Source organism: Triticum urartu, chromosome 5A, assembly GCF_056163025.1.
Source record: "Triticum urartu cultivar PI428250 chromosome 5A, HENAU_Tu73, whole genome shotgun sequence".
Lineage (NCBI taxonomy): Eukaryota > Viridiplantae > Streptophyta > Magnoliopsida > Poales > Poaceae > Triticum > Triticum urartu.
The window spans coordinates 411,453,324-411,474,075 of NC_141877.1; the positions used below are offsets into that span (position 1 = coordinate 411,453,324).

At 43.0% G+C, this 20,752-nt stretch overlaps 1 pseudogene; it reads left to right on the forward strand.

Moving 5' to 3' along the window:
* Window positions 1-14,372: 14,372 nt before the first annotated feature.
* LOC147971649 (zinc finger BED domain-containing protein DAYSLEEPER-like) overlaps window positions 14,373-20,752 on the forward strand; it is a 40,604-nt pseudogene continuing 34,224 nt past the window's right edge.

Here is a 20,752-nt window from a genome sequence, read left to right on the forward strand (position 1 = left end):
CCCAACTTATTTGTCATATAGATAATTGTCCACAACAATAATTCATGATAAAATATATTTGAATGGCCATATATGTTCGGATCTTTCCCTGTCACACGATGCTTGCCAACTAAAGAATAGGTTGGAATGAGAAGGAATACTACCGACTCTTGTATAAAAGTAAAAGATAGGCCCTTCGTAGAGGGAAGCAGAGGTTGTCATGCGCTTTTTATTTTTGGATGTGCAAACCCTTAATGCAAAGGAACATCACGTTATATTGCCCTTTGTGGTAGCAACCTTTATTATGTAGTTCATCACTTTTATTTCTTTACCATCACAAGTTCATACAACTCTTATTTTCCCTTATAGTAAAAGATCATACATATTTAGGAGCAATTTTTACTGCTTTTTGCACCAATGACAACTTACTTGAAGGATCTTATTCAATCCATAGGTAGATATACTGAACTCTCATGGCAGGAAACTGGGTTTAAGGTTTTTGGATGTACAAGCAGTATTTCCGCTTAGTGGAGAAATTTTGGCTAGCAACAGATTCAAAACAGGAAGTACCACATGTTGGAGGATCCATAACAATATAACTTCTATACAAATATACCCAAACATAACTCATTACATTGTCTTCCTTGTCCAACTTGAAATAATTTGCTCAAGTTTGAAAATAATTAATGGGGCTCACAATCATAGAAGATGTCCAAGATAGTATATTTATATGTGAAACCTCCCTTCCTTCCATATTCTTTCATGAATTGTTCAAGTGACCAATGCTATGTTTGCTAAATTTCAATAATTTTTACCACCTATACATCTTATAAGTGAAGTCATTACTCCCCATGGGATAAGCATATGAAACATATATAATTTCAGTTTTATGATATTCAATTCATTCAACCATTTACTCATAGGATATAAGTGAAGCACGAGAGCAAATGATCAACTACTCCAAAAAGATATAAGTGAAGATCAATGAGTAGTTGAATAATTATGTAGCTATGTTGAAGAATCTCTAATTTAAAATTTAAGATCTTGGGATATTATTAAAACATCAAGCAAAACAAAATAAAATGGCATTCCAAGGATAGCACATATCATGTGAATAAGCAAAAACTTAGGTTCAACCAAAACTGAACGAACATTGATGAAGAAGAAAGGTGGGATGCCAACCGGGGCATCCCCAAGCTCAAATGCTCGAGACTTCTTGAAATGTTTGCTAGGGATGCTTGGGGCATCCCCAACCTTGAGCTCTTGTGTCTCCTTAATTCGTCTCATATCACGGTTTCCCTAATTCTTAAAAACTTCATCCACACAAAACTCAACAAGAACTCGTGCGAAAAGTTAGTATAAATGAATGCAAAACCTTATCGTTCTCTACTGTATAAAATCGCTAAAATTATAATTTGACATTGCATACAAAATTCCTCTGCAAATTTAATACTTCCATCCTTAAATAGAATAACTAAACAAGCAAACCTATGCAAACAATGCAAACCTGACACCAATCTGTCTAAACAAGATAGTTTGTAAAGAATGCAAGAAAATATATACTTCTCTAACCCCAAAACTTCTAAAAATTAGGACAATGTAGTAAATTTATATATTAATGATGTGTCAAAAATTCAGGATTTTATCACATCCAGTGAATTTTAGAAATTCTGCTACTGGACACAAAAGTTTCTGTTTTTGCAGAGAATCAAGTCAAATATCATCCTCACTAACCCAAAGGCTTTACTTGGCACTTTATTGAAACAAAAGCTATAAAAAATGATTACGACAGTAGCATAATCATGTGAACACACCAAAAATAGTAGGTATAAATATTGGGTTGTCTCCCAAGAAGCGCTTTTCTTTAATGCCTTTTTAGCTAGGCATGACTATTTTAATAATCCTCACGTAAAAGATAAGAATTGAAAAATGGGAGCATCATGAAGCACATGACTAACACATTTAAGCCTAACCCACTTCCTATGCATAGGTATTTAGTGAGCGAACAACTTATGGGAACAAGAATCAACTTGTGTAGGAAGGCAAAACAAGCATGACTTCAAAACGTTCAACACATAGAGAGGAAACATGGTATTATTGTAATATGTAAAAGCATATATTCCTATCTCATAATAATTTTCAGTAGCATCGTGAATGAATTCAACAATATAGTTATCACACAAAGCAGTATTTTCATGATCCACAAGCATAGAAATTTTACTACTCTCCACATAAGTAAATTCTTCTCATTCATAGTAGTGGGAGGAGCAAATTCAACAAAATAGCTATCATGACATACTTGATTAAAATCATGCTGACAAGTTTCATGGTTATCATTAATCTTTATAGCATACATGTCATTACAATAATCATCATAGATAGCAAAATTTTCTCATAATCAATTGGAACCTCTTCCAAAATAATGGATTCATCGGTAAATAGAGTCATGACCTCTCCAAATCTACTTTCATAAATATTGTGAAAAGATTCAACACCCTCTAAAATATTGGGATTATTAACTAGAGTTGACACTCTTCCAAACCCACTTTCATCAACATAATCATCATAAATAGGAGGCATGCTATCATCATAATAAATTTGCTCGTCAAAACTGGGGGGACTAGGAATATCATCTTCATCAAACATAGCATCCCCAAGCTTATGGCTTTGCATTAGCATCATGGATATTCAAAGAATTCATACTAACAACAGTACAATCATGCTCATCGATATCATTCAAAGATTTAGTGCCAAACATTTTATTGACTTCTTCTTCTAACACTTAAGCACAATTTTCCTTTCCATCATTTTCACGAAAGACATTATAAAGATGAAGTATATGAGGCAACCTCAATTCCATTTTTTGTAATTTTCTTTTATAAACCAAACTAGTGATAAAACAAGAAACTAAAAGATTCAATTGCAAGATCTAAAGATATACCTTCAAGCACTAACCTCCCTAGCAATGGCACCAGAAAAGAGCTTGACGTCTACTACGCAACCTTTCTCTTGTAGACGTTGTTGCGGCTCCAAGTGCAGATTCTATAGGACAGTAGAAATTTTCCCTCATATGGACAACCTAAGGTTGATCAATCCGTGCGGGGTGTAGGATGAAGATGGTCTCTCTCAAACAACCCTGCAACCAAATAACAAAGAGTCTCTTGTGTCCCCAACACACCCAATACAAATGGTAAATTGTATAGGTGCACTAGTTCAGCGAAGAGATAGTGATACAAGTGTAATATGGATAGTAGATATGGGTATTTGTCACGTAGCCCCTCACTCCTTGGGCCCGGTGCTCAACGGCGGTCGAGGTATGTGCGGGACTGGGCCGTGACAAGTAGACCGAAACGATTCTGCATCTACTACTATTACTCCACACATCGACCGCTATCCAACATGCTAGAGTATTAAGTTCATAAGAACGGAGTAACGCTTTAGGAAAGATGACATCATGTAGAGAGATAAACTTAAGAAATATAATATAAACCCCATCTTTTTATCCTCGATGGCAACAATACAGTACGTGTTGTTTCCGTTTTTGTCAATGGGATCGAGCACCGCAAGATTGAACCCAAAGCTAAGCACTTCTCCCATTGCAAGAAAGATCAATCTAGTAGGCCAAACTAAACCGATAACTCGAAAAGACTTGCAAAGATATCAAATCATGCATATAATAATTCAGAGAAGAATCAAATAATATTCATAGATAATCAAGTTCATAAACTCACAATTCATCGGATCTCGGCAAACACACCGCAAAAAGAGTTACATCGAATAGATCTCCAAGAAGATCGAGGAGAACTTTGTATTGAGATCAAAGAGAGAGAAGAAGCCATCTAGCTAATAACTATGGACCAGAAGGTCTGTGGTAAACTACTCACACATCATCAGAGAGGTTATGGTGTTGATGTAGAAGCCCTCCGTGATCGAATCCCCCTCCGATATATAGTCGGAAAAGGCCCCAAGATGGGATCTCACGAGTACAGATGGTTGCGGCGGTGGAAAAGGAGTTTTGTGGCTCTCTTCGAAGGTTTCAGGGTATAAGAGTATATATAGGCGAAAGAAGTAGGTCGGTGGAGCTGCGAGGGGCCCACGAGGGTGAGGCGCGCCTGGCCCCCCTGGGCGCGCCCTCCTACCTCGTGGCCGCCTCGCTGCTTCCTTGATGTCCACTCCAAGTCTACTGGATCACGTTTGTTCCAAAAAAGATCCTCGCGAAGGTTTCATTCCGTTTGGATTCCGTTTGATATTCCTTTTCTATGAAACACTGAAATAGGCAAAAAAACAGCAATTTGCACTGGGCTTTCGGTTAATAGGTTAATCCCAAAAATAATATAAAAAGGTATAATAAAGCCCATTAAACATCCAAAACGGATAATATAATAGCATGGAACAATAAAAAATATAGATACGTTGGGGATGTATCAATCATCCCCAAGCTTAATTCCTGCTCGTCCTCGAGTAGGTATATGATAAAAACAAAATTTTTGATGTGGAATACTCCCTAACATAATTTTCAATGTAATTCTCTTTATTGTGGCATGAATGTTCAAATCCAAAAGATTCAAGATAAAAGTTTAATATTGACATAAAAATAGCAATACTTCAAGCATGCTAACCAAGCAATTATGTCTTATCAAAATAACATAGCCAAAGAAAGCTTATCCCTACAAAATCATATAGTTTGGCCATGCTTTATTTTCATCACACAAAATGGTCCCCTCATGCATAACCCCGATAACAAGCCGAGCAATTGGTTCATACTTTTTAATGCACTTCAGCCTTTTCAACCCTTACGCAATACATGAGCGCAAGCCATGGATATAGCACTATAGGTGGAATAGTATATGACGATGGGGGTTATGTGAGAAGACAAAAAAGGAGAAAGTCTCACATTGACACGGCTAATCGACGAGCTATGGAGATTCCCATCAATTGATGTCAATGCGAGGAGTAGGGATTGCCATGCAACGGATGCACTAGACCTATAAGTGTATGAAAGCTCATCTAAAGAAACTAAGTGGGTGTGCATTGCTTGCTCACGAAGACCTAGGGCATTTTGAGGAAGCCCATCATTGGAATATACAAGCCAAGTTCTATAATGAAAAATTCCCACTAGTATATGAAAGTGACAAAATAAGAAACTCTCTATCATGAATACCATGGTGCTATTTTGAAGCACAAGTGTGGAAAAAGGATAGTAACATTGTCCCTTCTCTCTTTTTCTCTCATTTTTTGTTTGGGCTTATTTGGCCTCTTTTTTTATTTGGGCTTCTTTGGCCTCTTCTTTTTTCTCTTTCCTCCCATGAGACAATGCTCTAATAATGATGATCATCACACTTTTATTTACTCATAACTCAATGTTACAACTCGATACTAGAACAAAAATATGACTCTATGTGAATGCCTCCGGCGGTGTACCGGGATATGCGATGAATCAAGAGCGACATGTATGAAAGAATTATGAAAGTGGCTTTGCAACAAATACGATGTCAACTACATGATCATGCAAAGCAATACGACAATGATGCAGCGTGTCATAATAAACGGAACGGTGGAAAGTTGCATGGCAATATATCTCAGAATGGCTATGGAAATGCCCTAATAGGTAGGTATGGTGGCTGTTTTGAGGAAGATATAAGGAGGCTTATGTGTGATAGAGCGTATCTTACCATGGGGGTTTGGATGCACCGGCGAAGTTTGCACCAACTATCGAGGTGAGAAAGGGCAATGCACGGTACCGAAGAGGCTAGCAAATTCTGGAAAGGTAAGAGTGTGTATGATCCATGGACTCACATTAGTCATAAAGAACTCATATACTTATTGCAAAAGTTTATTAGCTCTCGAAGCAAAGTACTACAACGCATGCCCTAGAGGGATAGATTGGCAGGAAAAGACCATCGCTCGTCCCCGACCGCCACTCATAAGGAAAGCACTCAAAGAACACCTCATGGTTCAAATTTGTAACACAACGTTTACCATATGTGCATGCTACGGGACTTGCCAACTTTAACACAAGTATTTCTCAATTTCACAATTGCCCAACTAGCATGACTCTAACATTACAACCTTTATATCTCAAAACATATATCAAGAATCATAGTATTCAATGCACTCTATATGAAAGTTTTTATCATACCTATCTTGAATGCCTATCATATTAGGACTAGTTTTATAGCCAAAGAAAATTATCATGATATTCTAAAAGACTCCCAAAATAATATAAGTGAAGCATGAGAGATCAATAATTTCTACAAAATAAAACCACCACCATTCTCTAAAAAAATATAAGTGAAGCACTAGACAAAAATTATCTAGCTCAAAAGATATAAGTGAAGCACACAGAGTGTTCTAGTAAATTCCGATGCATGCGTGTCTCTCCCAAAAGGTGTGTACAGCAAGGATGATTGTGGTAAACTAAAAAGCAAAGACTCAAATCATACAAGACACTCCAAGAAAAACACATATCATGTGGTGAATAAAAACATAGCCTCAAGTAAAGTTACCGATAGACGAAGACGAAAGAGGGGATGCCTTCCGGGGCATCCCCAAGCTTAGGCTTTTGGTTGTCCTTGGATTTTACCTTGGGGTGCCTTGAGCATCCCTAAGCTTAGGCTCTTGCCACTCCTTATTCCAAAATCCATCAAATCTTTACCCAAAAACTTGAAAACTTCACAACGCAAAACTCAACAGAAAATCTCATGAGCTCCGTTAGTATGAGAAAACAAATCACCACTTAAGGTACTGTAATAAACTCATTCTTTATTTATATTGGTGTTAAACCTACTGTATTCCAGCTTATCTATGGTTCATACCCCCTGATACTAGCCATAGATTCATCAAAATAAGCAAACAACACACGAGAAATAGAATCTGTCAAAAACAGAACAGTTTGTAGTAATCTGTAGGTTTCTAATACTTCTCTAACTCCAAAAATACTACCAAATTAGGACGACCTAAATAATTTGTATATTGATTTACTGCAGTTTGAATCAGTATTTTTTTGCTCTCTGGTTAAAAATGAAAATTATTCTCGTGAGCGCATACTTTCTGTTTTTTTCAGCAAGATCAAATAACAATCATCAGAGAGGTTGTGGTGTTGATGTAGAAGCCCTTCGTAATCGAATCCCCCTCTGGCAGATCGCAGAAAAAGGCCCCAAGATGGGATCTCATAGGTACAGAAGGTTGCACTGGTGGAAAAGGTGTTTCGTGGCTCTCTCCGAAGGTTTCAGGGTATAAGAGTATATATAGGCGAAAGAAGTAGGTCAGTGGAGCTGCGAGGGGCCCATGAGGGTGGGGGCGCGCCTGCCCCCCCTCGGCACACCCTCCTACATCATGGCCGCCTCGCTGCTTCCATGACGTCCAATCCTAGTCTCCTGGATCATGTTTGTTCCATAAAAGATCCTCGCGAAAGTTTCATTCAGTTTGGATTCCGTTTGATATTCCTTTTCTGCGAAACACTGAAATAGGCAAAAAACAGCAATTTGCACTGGGCTTTCGGTTAATAGGTTAGTCCCAAAAATAATATAAAAAGGTATAATGAAGCCCATTAAACATCCAAAATGGATAATATAATAGCATAGAACAATCAAAAATTATAAATGCGTTGGAGACGTATCACTATGTATATATTACCCCAATGTCACCTCGGGAATCCGCGAGTTGAGTGCCAAAACATACATCAAGTGAATCAATAGAACATCCCATTGTCACCATAGATATCCCATCGCAAGACATACATCAAGTGTTCTCAAATCCAATACTCAATCCAACATAATGAAAACTCAAAGAGCAAGACTCAATTCATCACAAGAAGGTAGAGAGGGAAGAACACCATATGAGCCAACTATAATAACAAAGCTCGTGGTAGATTAAGATCGTGCCAAATCAAGAACACGAGAGAGAGAGAGAGATGAAACACATAGCCACTACTAGGGAAAACCCTGGCAGTAGCGCGGGTTTAATGCGTATAAGTAGCGTGGGGAACTGCGCTACTAGTAAGGCACTACAGCTAAAGGTTAGCAGTAGCATGGGTTAGACCACGCTACTGCTATATCGACTTAGTATTAGTGCTTTCTACAATGAGCGCTACTGGTAATTAGTAGTAGCACTTCTCCCAGCACGCGCTACTTCTATTATTCCGTATTTTACTTCTTCTTTTATTTCATGTTGTATTCATACACCTTCATACAAGTTTTCATACCGCAGCAATTTAGAGATTGTTTTACATCATAATGAGTTATTACATCACTGGGAGAAAGAACCGTGGACTAGTTTCACGTGGATGTACATCCACTTGAAACTAATCTGCGGTTCTTTCTCCTAGTGATATAATAAATATCATCATCATATCATTAACAACTTATCATCATAATACAACATTGTCATATAACACCTCATGATTATTGTTTTCATCAATGAGACATCACATAGCAAGTTGGTCACTAGTCATAATCACAACTACTCCTCATCATCAACTCCCAGAAACATATTGTACCTCATAGGACCTACTACATTCTCTTAGGACTTACTATATTCTGTTAGGTAAAATAGCATAAAAGAAGATAGCCCCTGACTCTCCATTATGGAGAATGGAGATTATCATGTCTCCAATTCTTGCCTTTTGCACAATGTTTCTTCCAAGAACCGCCTTACGACTGTCCATACATTTTTTCCATTATTTGATTATCATGTGTTCACCGGTTTTAGAAATCTGGTATGGACAGGTGAGATTCGTAGGATGACCTGGCTGTATGTTCAAAACATCAAGGCGACCATTTTGTACATCAAATGAGGCACACAATCCATCAGGATTTTCTGTTGAAAAACATAGTAATAACTTCATAGTTAGCAATGATGTACTAGTTTTAGAAGTATGCAAAAGATGCACAGATGTCGTAATAGTAAAAAATCTTACCAGGGCATCTCCATGGAAGTTACCATGGTTCAACACGTGCACTAGTGGCATGTATTGACCATAATTTGGAGGAGTATGATAATAGGTATTGTAATTCTCAAGTTCGGTACAAAATGCGATCAGATGATTTTTCTCCATATAAGTTAATTCGGAGCCATCGGTGTAGTGGGTTTTGTCTACCATCTTCCGCACATTATTTGAAGAATGAAAATAAGCTATCAATGAAAATAAGCTGTCAACTATTTTGAAATAAACAATATAAATTAGTTAATAACTATGTTTGAGAAACTCACATAGCGGTAGAATCGGAAGCGTATCAACAAGGACCCAAATGTCCATATTGTCTTGCTCAATGTCTGGATCTCCAAGATCCATGGTGACAATCATATCCTCATAAAAACCATACATCTTGCAAAGTGCTTCCCAATTTGGCAACCAAAATGGATTACGCTCTGAGAATTGTACAGGTTTTCTTCAAAATGCATATCATGATGGGTCCTTAGGTGTATTTTCTTTGTTTCAAAATTTTCATGGTCTTCAAAACCCATCCTCTCCAAGACATAGCGTCTTGCATGGCATGGGATAAGCTAGTCGAATTGTAAAAGATGAAAATGACACGTTGAAATAGTTGAAGTCGTGCTTAATTACGAAAAAAACACTTGTCATCGTTGCGTACCGTTTCAACATCGAAGGTCTCCTGGAGCTTAATGCTGAAGCGCCGATCTTCGTCCAGGTGAGGCCTGTCGCACAGACCTCGGTCGTCGTTGCACCAGTCGCACTCCACCGGGAGACTTTCGTCGTCTGAGTACGACATTTCCTATGTTCATAATTCAAAGATTAAACTTGTACAATTAAATATATGTACTAAATTAGATCATTATTATTCATCATGGGTTGACTATCGGTCTATCGAGTCTTTTCTTGAAAACTCTCAGCTCACATGGTTTATACATTCGACCATTGGTGATGGTCACTCCTTTCCTTCCAAGTGCATTACACCAAAATGTCCAGCACACGCGAACGAAGGAGAAGCGACCCCCACAACAACAGTCGGGATTCTTCGGCCTCGACAGACTTAAAGTCAACCCAAAATATCATTCAATTATCTTTCTAGAAAATCCAGGCCACTCGATATTTCCTACATATTCTAGCACAAGTCATGCCAAAATTCACAGAAAATTCCGGCATGACCTTTGCTAAAAAAGGACATATCGAGCGCCTAAAATTTGTTGGAACAGAAATTAATCAACACTCCGGCAAAACATAGGCCACTCGGAGGTGTAACCTGCAAAGATGACCGGCCACTTGGGCAACCACATATCCTATTTGAGCAACACAATATATACATGTTTTTATCTACATCGTATCTTATAGGACTCGTATTGACATGGAGATTTGGCTGGTCTCACCTCGAGGTCGAAGGGGTTCGGTGACGGGGACGACGGCGGGGATGATGGAGGGGCTCCTAGATTTCTGCAAAAACAAAAACCCTATAAGTTATCACTAATACATCCCGAATAGTATCATACATATAACATCACTAATACAACTAAAACCCTAGTGAACGACGGGTATCGACGATGAGGATGCAGGATAGGCATCGTCGACGTCGATTCAGGAATAATTGCTTAAACTAAAAAAATAACAACAAATGTGACATGTTCAACTAGTTCTATTCATTCAACTAGTTCTTACTAAAAATAAACTTACTATAAATAAAAATATACTAGTTCTTTCTAAAAATAAACTAGTTCAACTAGTTATATTAATTTTCTTACTAAAAATACATTAGTTCTATTAATTCAAGTAGTTCTTACTAAAAATAAACTGTAAAAAACTACATTATACAATAGTAAGAAAACTACAGTAAAAACAGAAAAAAGAGAGATGGAAGGAGGAGGGGAAGGGAGGAGGAAGGAGAGAGGAGGAGGGGGAGGAGGCCGGTGGGATTGGAGGAGGGAGGGGCGGTGGGAGGAGGGGGAGGGGGCGACCGGAGGAGGAGGAGAGAGGGGGCGGCCGGAGGAGGAGGGGGGAGGGGCGGTGGGAGGAGGGCGGCCGGAGGAGGAGGGAGGAGGAGGGAGGGGAGGATGGAGGAAGGAGGAGGAGGGACGAAGGGAGTACCTCGGTGGAGGAGCAGCGCGGCGGCGAACGACGGGTTCGGCGCGGGCCAGAGTGAGTGAGAGGGTTGGGCGCGTGGTGAGGATAAGGTAAGTAAGTAGTAGCGCGTCGCGCTACTGCTATGGAACATAGCAGTAGTGGTGGTTCCAGATACGCGCTACTGCTAAGTGGGGCTAGCCATCTGCGCCCGGTACAAACATAGCAGCAGTGTGTTTTCCTAGAACACGCTACTGCTAAAGTAGTAGCAGTAGCATGGTTTATTCAAACACGCTACTACTAAGTAGCAGTAGTGCACATTTTTGTCCAGCGCTACTGCTAAGATGCTGTGTATAAGGTTTTCCCTAGTAGTGAGCTACTGTACATACCCTCAGCCCCGAGGGTGAACTAGCCCCTCCTCGTCATGGAGACTTCCGGGAGGATGAAGATGGCCTCGATTGGTTTTTTGTGGCTATAGAGACTTGCAGCGGTGGAACTTCCGATCTGGGGTTCTTTTCGGAGATTTCTATATTTATAAGAATTTTTGGCGCTGGAAACTAGTCACGGGGGTGGCCGAGGGGCCCACAAGCCATGGGGGTGCGCCCTAGGGGGTGGGCGTGCCCCCTAGGCTTGTGGCCTCCTCGGTTACTTCCTGGCCCAGCTCCGGTGCTTCGAGGGTCTCTTTTGGTCCATAGAAAAATCACCGTAAATTTTCAACCCATTCCGTGAACTTTTACTTCTACACAAGAAACGAGACCACCGTAGTTCTGCTGAAAACATCATCAGTCTGGGTTAGTTCTAATCAAATCATACCAAAACCATATAAAATTATTGTAAACATGGCATGAATACTTCATAGATTATAGATACGTTGGAGACGTATAATACTTCACTTCTCAAACGGGCAAGAAATTATATGTCGGTGGTGACTACGCGATGATAGCTCTATCATATCAATGTAGATGGGCCAATGAGGTAATTGTTTTTTGGGCAGAGAAGGCACAAAATCAAATATATCATAAAAAAACCAACATGGTCAAGAACTCCCTTGCACAAATAAGAAATTACGTGAAGTCCTTGAAGAAAACAACACCATCTTCCTTATGCAGCTCTCAATGGCACGCCATGATCACACTTGTTGCCACCTCCTAGCCTCCATCTTATCGGAGCAACCTTGTTGAAACCCAGGAGCTTGTAGAAGCAACAGTTGGTAAGTCATTAATGTAGACCAAAAGACAATGATGAGAAGATTGTAGTCCCAGAGCTGGCACCGATTGAAGTCCCAATGACGACCATAAAACATTGTTGTGTTGACCATCACATATGCAATGTTTATTCCATGAAATGTGATGCAATTGTGTGATGTGAAGCTCAGTTCAATGTTGATCTTGATTCATGCAATGTGATGTTAAATTTTCTATGTGGATGTACAAATTTTTTGCGGTATATGTATGTAATGCTCAATTATGCAATGTGATGTCCAATTGTGCAATGTCATCCTCATTAGTGTGATGTGATGCACAATTTAAATGCAATGTGATGCTTAATTATGCAAAGTGATGTTCATTTTGCCTTGCAGATAATGAGTTGCATGTAATGTTCATTTTTGCAAGTAAATATTTTCTTGTACTCAAATGTAACCATGCTTTCCATTTTTAACTATTTTCTATAATGTCCCAATTCGTATATCACCTTATTCTATATACCTAAATAGTTGATCCCCGCTACCTTGAATTCTCTCAACATGCAAGCCTTCCTCCTCATCAAGTGTGCCATTTTAGCATCCACTAACACTATTTTGAAGCCCATGCAAACCATATGCCATTACTTCTAATTCTTTCAACATGCAAGTATTCCACCAAGGTGTGCCACATCACCGATCACTATTATTATTTTCATCCCATGCAAACCGTATCAACATGTTTATTTTCTGTCACTAGACATATGTAGTACATTAGGTAATTATTTAAATTATTTAGTGTACAAAGATTGTGAAATGCCTCGGTTTAATTGTTCCAAATGTACATCCATACTCTTTATACACATATAATGCAAGTACAAAATATTTCTATATTAAAAATATTAGTTTTTGATTTACATCTTTTCCTTCATACATAATCCATCTGCAATTAATCTTTGTATTCTGGCAGCAACATGCGGGAAAAGTAGCTAGTTATATCTACTTTATGTACTTAAAGGTTGACTGTGGAAGAACCTAAATTTTTGAGCGGGGTTATTATCTTCATCCTTTATATATGTCCCAATTGTTGCTTCATTGTGTATTTGCATAAATCTTTCTAATTAATAACATTAACTTCATTTACGTAGGTCCAAATCTCAAGGGTTTCCAAGTGTTCAAAAGTTTTACATATTGGGCAATCATATAGAAATGAATAGACGTCAAGTCAACAAAACCTTCGAGGTCATTCTGTCAAGGACAAGATTCTTGTAAAACAACAAATTTGATGTTTGCACAATAAAGAAGACAACGACCAACTATAGGATGGTATGCAATACAACTTACCTCGCATCTTGCAATGGACATTGAGTGTTTATACAACACATTGAATCATTTCCTTTTTGATCTGTGCTTTTCAACAAGTACACTAAATGTTACATCTCAACGCATTATAGATACACCAAACCCCTCCGGTCATACTTATATAATCTACATCAAGAAAGCGATAGATGAGCGATCCTTGATTCATAAGAACTAGACTAAAGTTGTTCGAGACATGCGCATGGAGGAGGGCACATATGGGCATTCCCCTTCTTCAAGGTTGCCAACGACCCGGTTGTCTTTCGGTTGGAATGTATACCTCTTTGATAACGATTGACTCTCATGTGATCGATTGAAATATGTTTTTACTGATGTCTGCAACAATTAATAATGGATGTTTATGTTGTGTTTGCTGATGTATGCGATCAGTGAGGCTAGTCAACTGCTGATGTGCCTGGTCAAACCTGACACGTGGGGCCCTAGGGATTAACTTAATCGAAATAGAAATTAACCCTGTGGTTATTTAAGCAGTGGGGCCTGGATGTTGTCATGGACTCGGGGGGGTTGATTAGGCCTAATTAAGTGTTCCACGTCAGTTATGCCAGTGATTAGCCGTCAGCAACCATTTCCCACGGCGGTGTCTCGCCGGAATGGCTCGGGTTTCACCTACAGGCGATGATTTTGGACGCGGAAGGTCTCGTTGGAAAATGGGTTCTTGGTCGTGTCCAATGTTGATCTATGGGAGTGCGGGGGTGGATGCGATTGACGGCGGCGACCACTTTGTCCACGGACAGAGTTCGGGTGTGGTCGTGCGCGGCGTTGTGGTGTTCTAACGACAAAACCAGGCGGCTGGGCGGCAACTACGGGGCACCATGAGCACGCATGGACACAATGGTTCGTCTATTTGACGGCGGTGGCTACCCAAACGGAGCACGGAGGCAACAGTCTCCCACGGGTCAGCCTAGACGGCACGAGCGGGCTTTGCGGCCTGCTTGTGGCCCATTTGGACCGGCACGTATGGTCCAGGCCTAATAGGAAAATATGCCGGTCTGAGCCCAGGAAAAGAGACCGAAAAAAATTTCGGTCTGGTCCGGTCTTTAACCGGGCCGACCGAGCGGACCGAGGGCGCAAGGCCCATCAACTGTGTAACAGATCAAGGCCCCGAGCCCCCGAGCCGAGCAACCCGCCTCCCCTCGTTCCATTCCCCCTCCTCGCTTGATTCCTTCTGTCTCTCCTCACAAACAGAGGCAGCGCCTCCTCCTCTGTTCTATCCCTAACCCTAACCCTAAGGCGACGGCACCGTTGTCCGTGGCCTCTCCCTTCACCGACAGCGCCATCTCGTTCGAGTCCGAGATGGAGGAGCACGTGTACATCGGGGAGGTAGCAAGGCCAGCACGCCGTCGGTCTGTCCTTCCTTGGTTCCTCACCGAGCGCCACGAAGAGGAAGAGGTAATCTTTCTCTAACATGCAACCCTCGCCGAACTGAGATAATTCAGTGCTAGAGACTTAGATAGGAGATCTGGAGATGTAGTGTTTAAACAACAAACTTTTGTCCCACTTTAGTCAAGAGTTTCAGGAGATGTAGTGCAGGAGAAGGGGAATGAGAAGGGGATTATGAGTTGTTTTTTTGTAGATAATGGTCAGGAGATAATTATGTTTATTTGCACTTGTACTAGATGATTTTCTATGCTACAAAAAGAAGAAGATGAATTATTTGCATTTGATTGATGTACTGATTACAGATATTATGTGCTATGTGTTGTTTTTTGTAGATAATGGTGAAGGGGAAGGGGAATGAGAAGGGAAGGTTGGTTGTTTGTGGATGGTAGAGGAGCCGAAGCGGTAAAATATCAATTGTGAAAAAACAGGTCTCGCCCGACCCGCTCCCGCGAGCGGGGGGGGGGGGGGGGGCTCCCTCCCCTCCTCTCCTCCTCGCCCCCGCCAGGGCATGCCACGGGGAAAAGACTGGCCAGCTGCGGCGGCGGGGGCGCCCTGGTCTCCCCTCCTGCGAGGCAGGGTCGTCACGGGACGGCCTCCTCGTGCGGTGGCGCGGTGCCGGCGGTCTCTTCGGCGACTTGCGAGGCTGGCAGAGGCAGCATGGACGGCTGCTGGGCGATGTGGGGGCCGGCGTGCTTTCCGGGCGTTGCTTCTTTGGAGGTGATGCAGGGTCGGCGCGATTTCTCTGGCGGATCTGAGCTTCCGTTGGGGTGGCTAGGTGGTAGGCGCGGCCTGGCCTGGGGCCAGCGCGGGGGTGGGCTGCGGCCTGATAGGGTCAGGGCTATTGCCATGGACCTCGATGGCGCGTCGCAGCTACAACAGGAGGCGGTGATGCCGATTAGATCAGCTCGGATCTGGCCCATGGCCACCGACGGGCCGCTCGGGGCTGTCCCTCGTGGTCCCGGCATGGATGTGGGCTGCCACGACATGGTGGTGGCTCATGGTGGTGGTCTGGGTCGTTTCACGGTGGCGGCTGGACTTCTTCAGCGTTGGCCCGTCTGTGAGCGCCCTTGTCGATCTGCGATTCCTCTCCTTGTCATTCCGGCGATACCTACATCGAAGGGTTGGCCCTCTCCCAGTCACGGTCCATCGCTCATCTCACGCCCGGCAGCAGGACCGAAGTTGTCTCGCGCCTGGCATCAGGACAGGCCTCGTCTCGCGCCCGGCAGCAGGACCGTGCTTGTCTTGCGCCCGACAGCAGGAACGGACTCATCTCGTGCCTGGCAGCAGGACCGTGCTTGTCTCGTGCCCGGCAGTAGGACCAGACTCATCTCGCGCCAGGCTGTAGGACCAAGCTCGTCTCGTGCCCGGCAGCAGGACGGGCCGATGGAGGCCAATTTTGGCCGGCCTATTAGGTGTTGGCGCTGGGGCAGCTCAGGGGTGCTAAAGGCGGGGCCTTTCCACTCGTCTCCTTGGCTGGGGCAGCGGTGGGTGGTGGGTGAGGTGGCTGAGGGAGTCCTGGACTAAGGGGTCCTCGGGCGTCCGGCCTGTTAGCCATGGGCTGATGGGCTGTGAAGATGCGAAGACCGAAGACTGTACCCGTGTCCGGATGGGAGTTTCCTTGGCGTGGAAGGAAAGCTTGGCGACCGGATATGTAGATTCCTTTCTTTGTAACCGACCTTGTGTAACCCTAGATCCTCCCGATGTCTATATAAATCAGAGGACTTAGTCCGGAGAGAGATTCATTATCATAGCCATACAAGCTAGACCTCTAGGGTTTAGCCATTACAATCTCGAGGTAGATCAACTCTTGTAATACTCATATTCATCAATATCAATCAAGCAGGACGTAGGGTATTACCTCCATAGAGAGGGCCCGAACCTGGGTAAACATCGTGTCCCTTGTCTCCTGTTACCATCGACCTTAGACGCACAGTTCGGGACCCCCTACCCGAGATCCGCTGGTTTTGACACCGACATTGGTGCTTTCATTGAGAGTTCCACTGTGCTATCGCCAAAAGGTTTGATGGCCCCTTCAATCGTCAATAATGACGCTGTCCAAGCAGAAACCCTCCTCCCCGGAAAAATCTTTGTGTTCGGCGGCTTCGCATTGTGGGCCAATTCGCTTGGCCATCTGGAGCAGATCGAAAGCTATGTCCCTGGCCATCAGGTCAGATTTGGGAGCTTGAACTACGTTGCGGACATTCGTGGAGACTTGATCTTCGCCGGATTCAAGACCGCGGCTGCCACCCCCGGTCACCCCGATGATCATGACCTAAATCTGTCATCAGACCGCATCTAGGAGATCGCTCCTATAACCGCTCCGGCCTTAAAGCCGGAGCAGACTGTGCCATCCGAGGACGGGAGGATCAACCCCACCACGGAGGCCACAGATTCTACAGCGTTGGAGCCACACATAGACTTAACCTCTCACGACATCTTTGTCACTGGAACTCCGTACTTTTCTCCGGCCGTAAGTTTCGAGCCACGTGAGCCCGCGGACGCCGAACTTGATCGTTTATCGATCTTCGAGTTCAGCGCCGCAGACATCTTCCAGCACTCACCTTTGGGCGATGTGCTAAACTTGTTAAAGAACATGTCCTTGGCAGAGGACTCACAGCCGAACTATATTCGGTTCAAACTAGGGGCTGATGGTGGAGAATTTTTCTTCCCAACCGCCACCCACTTCATCGCCATGGTCGAGGATTTGACCGACACACTTGATTACGACTCCGAGGACATCGACAGTATGGACGACGATGCCGGAGAAGAAGAGGCCCAGAACCCGCCGTTCACCGGACGCTGGACGGCCACTTCCTCGTATGATGTATACTTGGTGGATGCACCAAAGGAGAACAGCGACGATGACAAGGAAGATCCAGCCGAGGATAAAGCCTCCGAAATACAATCCAAGCGTCGGCGTCAGCAGCGTCGCTCTAAGGCACGCTGCAGTAAAGAAAGCAACACCGGCACATCAGAAGATAATACCCAAGAAGGTGCCGAAGACAACGAAGACCCCGTTGAAACAGCTAATGAACAAGATGGATGGGAAGATGGGCAGGCTAGCCTTGGCAAGCAAGCCACGCACGAAGACTCAGAGGACGGAAGTTATCTTCCACTCTCCGAGGATGAGGTGAGCCTCAGCACCAACGATTTCATCATACCTGAGGAACCTCTGGAGCAGGAGCGCTTCAAGCGCCAGCTAATTGCCACTGCAAGGAGCCTGAAAAAGAAGCAGCAGCAGCTTCAAGCTGACCAAGATCTGCTCAATGATAAATGGACCGATGTCCTAGCAACCGAAGAATAGGGCCTCAAGCGCCCAACCAAAAGCTACCCAAAGCGCAAATAGCTACCTCAGTTTGACGAGGAGGCGCTGGAATACATACCTCCATCGTACAATGCGGCTGACCGACCACCACGCGGTTGGGACAAAACGGCACCTCATGCCGAACACCAGCCAGCACCGCCTCATCGCACAGGCAGAGGTAAATTAGCCCACGGTCATACATATGACCTCCGGCAAAACCTGAACAGTAAAGCAAGACATACTAGATCAATCTACGGATCGCGAAGACATGCCTCGACACGCGTTGACGGCCACCTATTAGGACGTGAAAAACTTAGTCATGCACAAGCTGAAAACCGCAGACGGACTTGAAAGCACAAATGCTCCATGGTGGTTTTGGTAATTAATGTCAACATTTCTCTTGTTGGACTAACACTTTTACCTAGTATGTTTCAGATAAGTTCAACAATGAAGTGTCATGGACTAGAGGATGTGGAACCCCTTCAAGCTGGTAAGGACATAAGGATTGGCTCAAGCTCCAAGCTCAAGACTCTACATTTTCTATTTTAGTGATCCAAGATCACATTGAGTCTATAGGAAAAGCCAATACTATCAAGGACGGATGAGGTGTTGCTTAATGAGGCTCTTGATCAAAGTGATTAGTAATATGCTCCAAAGCCCTCAACAACTTTCTCACATCCACATATGACCTAAACCAAAAGTCAAACTCGGCCCCACCGATTCTTTCTATCCGGCGCCACCGAGTTCAGATGTCATAGCCACTGCCACAAACCCTAGGGAAATCGGTCTCACCGATAGGGATCTCAGTCTCACCGAGATGGGATTGCAATCTCTCTGTATGGATCTATTACCAAAATTGGTCTCACCGAGTTTGCGTAATTGGTCGTACTGAGATTGCAATGTAAACTCTCTATTTCCTTTTCGTAACATTTCGGTCTCACCAAAATGAGCGAATCGATCCCACCGAGTTTACCTGACCAACTGTCTGGTTAGCATATTACCAAAATCGGTCTCACCGAGTTTGTGTAAACGATCTCACTGAGATTACGTTATGCCATAACCCTAACCATATCGGTCCTACCGAGTTGCATGTCGGTCCCACCGAAAATCCTAACGGTCACTAGATTTGCTGAATCGGTCCAACCGAGTTTATTAATTCGGTCCCACCGAGATTGGCAAGTTGTGTGTAACGGATATATTCTGTGTGGAGGCTATATATATACCCCTCCACCTCCTCTTCATTCGTGGAGAGAGCCATCAGAACGAACCTACACTTCCAACATACATTTTCTGAGAGAGAACCACCTACACTTGTGTTGAGGCCAAGATATTCCATTCCTACCATATGAATCTTGATCTCTAGCCTTCCCCAAGTTGCTTTACACTCAAATCTTCTTTCCACAAAATCCATATCCTGTGAGAGAGAGTTGAGTGTTGGGGAGACTATCATTTGAAGCACAAGAGCAAGGACCTCATCACCAACACACCATTTGTTACTTCTTGGAGAGTGTGTCTCCTAGATTCACTGGGTGTCACTTGGGAGCCTCCGACAAGACTGTGGAGTTGAACCAAGGAGTTTCTAAGGGTAAGGAGATCGCCTACTTCGTGAAGATCTACTGCTAGTGAGGCAAGTCCTTCGTGGGCGACGGCCATGGTGGGTTAGACAAGGTTGCTTCTTCGTGGACCCTTCGTGGGTGGAGCCCTCCGTGGACTCGCGCAGTTGTTACCCTTCGTGGGTTGAAGTCTCCATCAACGTGGATGTACGATAGCACCACCTATCGGAACCACATCTCAAAAATCTCCGTGTCTACAAATTGCCTTTGCACACTCCAATCCCATCCTTTTACATTCTTGCAAGTGGCATGCTTTACTTTCCGCTGCTCATATACTCTTTGCATACTTGCTTGATATGTATTGTGCTTGTTAAACTTGTGCCAAAACTCCACTTCAACTTAAAGAAATTAAAAAATGCAACTTTTGGTACTTAGTGTCTAATCACCCCCCTCTAGACACCTCTTCTCGATCCATTCAATTGGTATCGGAGCACTGGTCTCCATTGCTTTGGTTTAAACACCATTGGAGGAAGATGGATGAGTGTACTTTGAGGAGTCTTAGACATAGAGTGTCTATACTTGATGGACAGTATTTTCATGAGTGGAAAAATGAGATGCTTGTGATTTTCAATGAATATCATTTGAACAAGTATATTGCTAGCCCTTGTGCATCTCATGTTGATCCCATGCATGCTACCCTTGATGAGTCAATTGACATGATTCACAATCTTAGAACTGTTAATCTTATCACTAGAGGCTTTCCTAGAAACTTGATTCGATGTTTGCCTACTCTTAAGTGTGCCTACACCATATGGAAATTTCTTGAGGAACGCTTTCCAAATTATTCCTTGAAAATCTAGATGAAATTCTCCATAAGTCTATTGCCTTGAGTAAGATGAATTCCAATGATCCTATGTTTGGTGATTGTCTATTTGAGCTTACAAACCTTAGCATGCCAAAGGAGA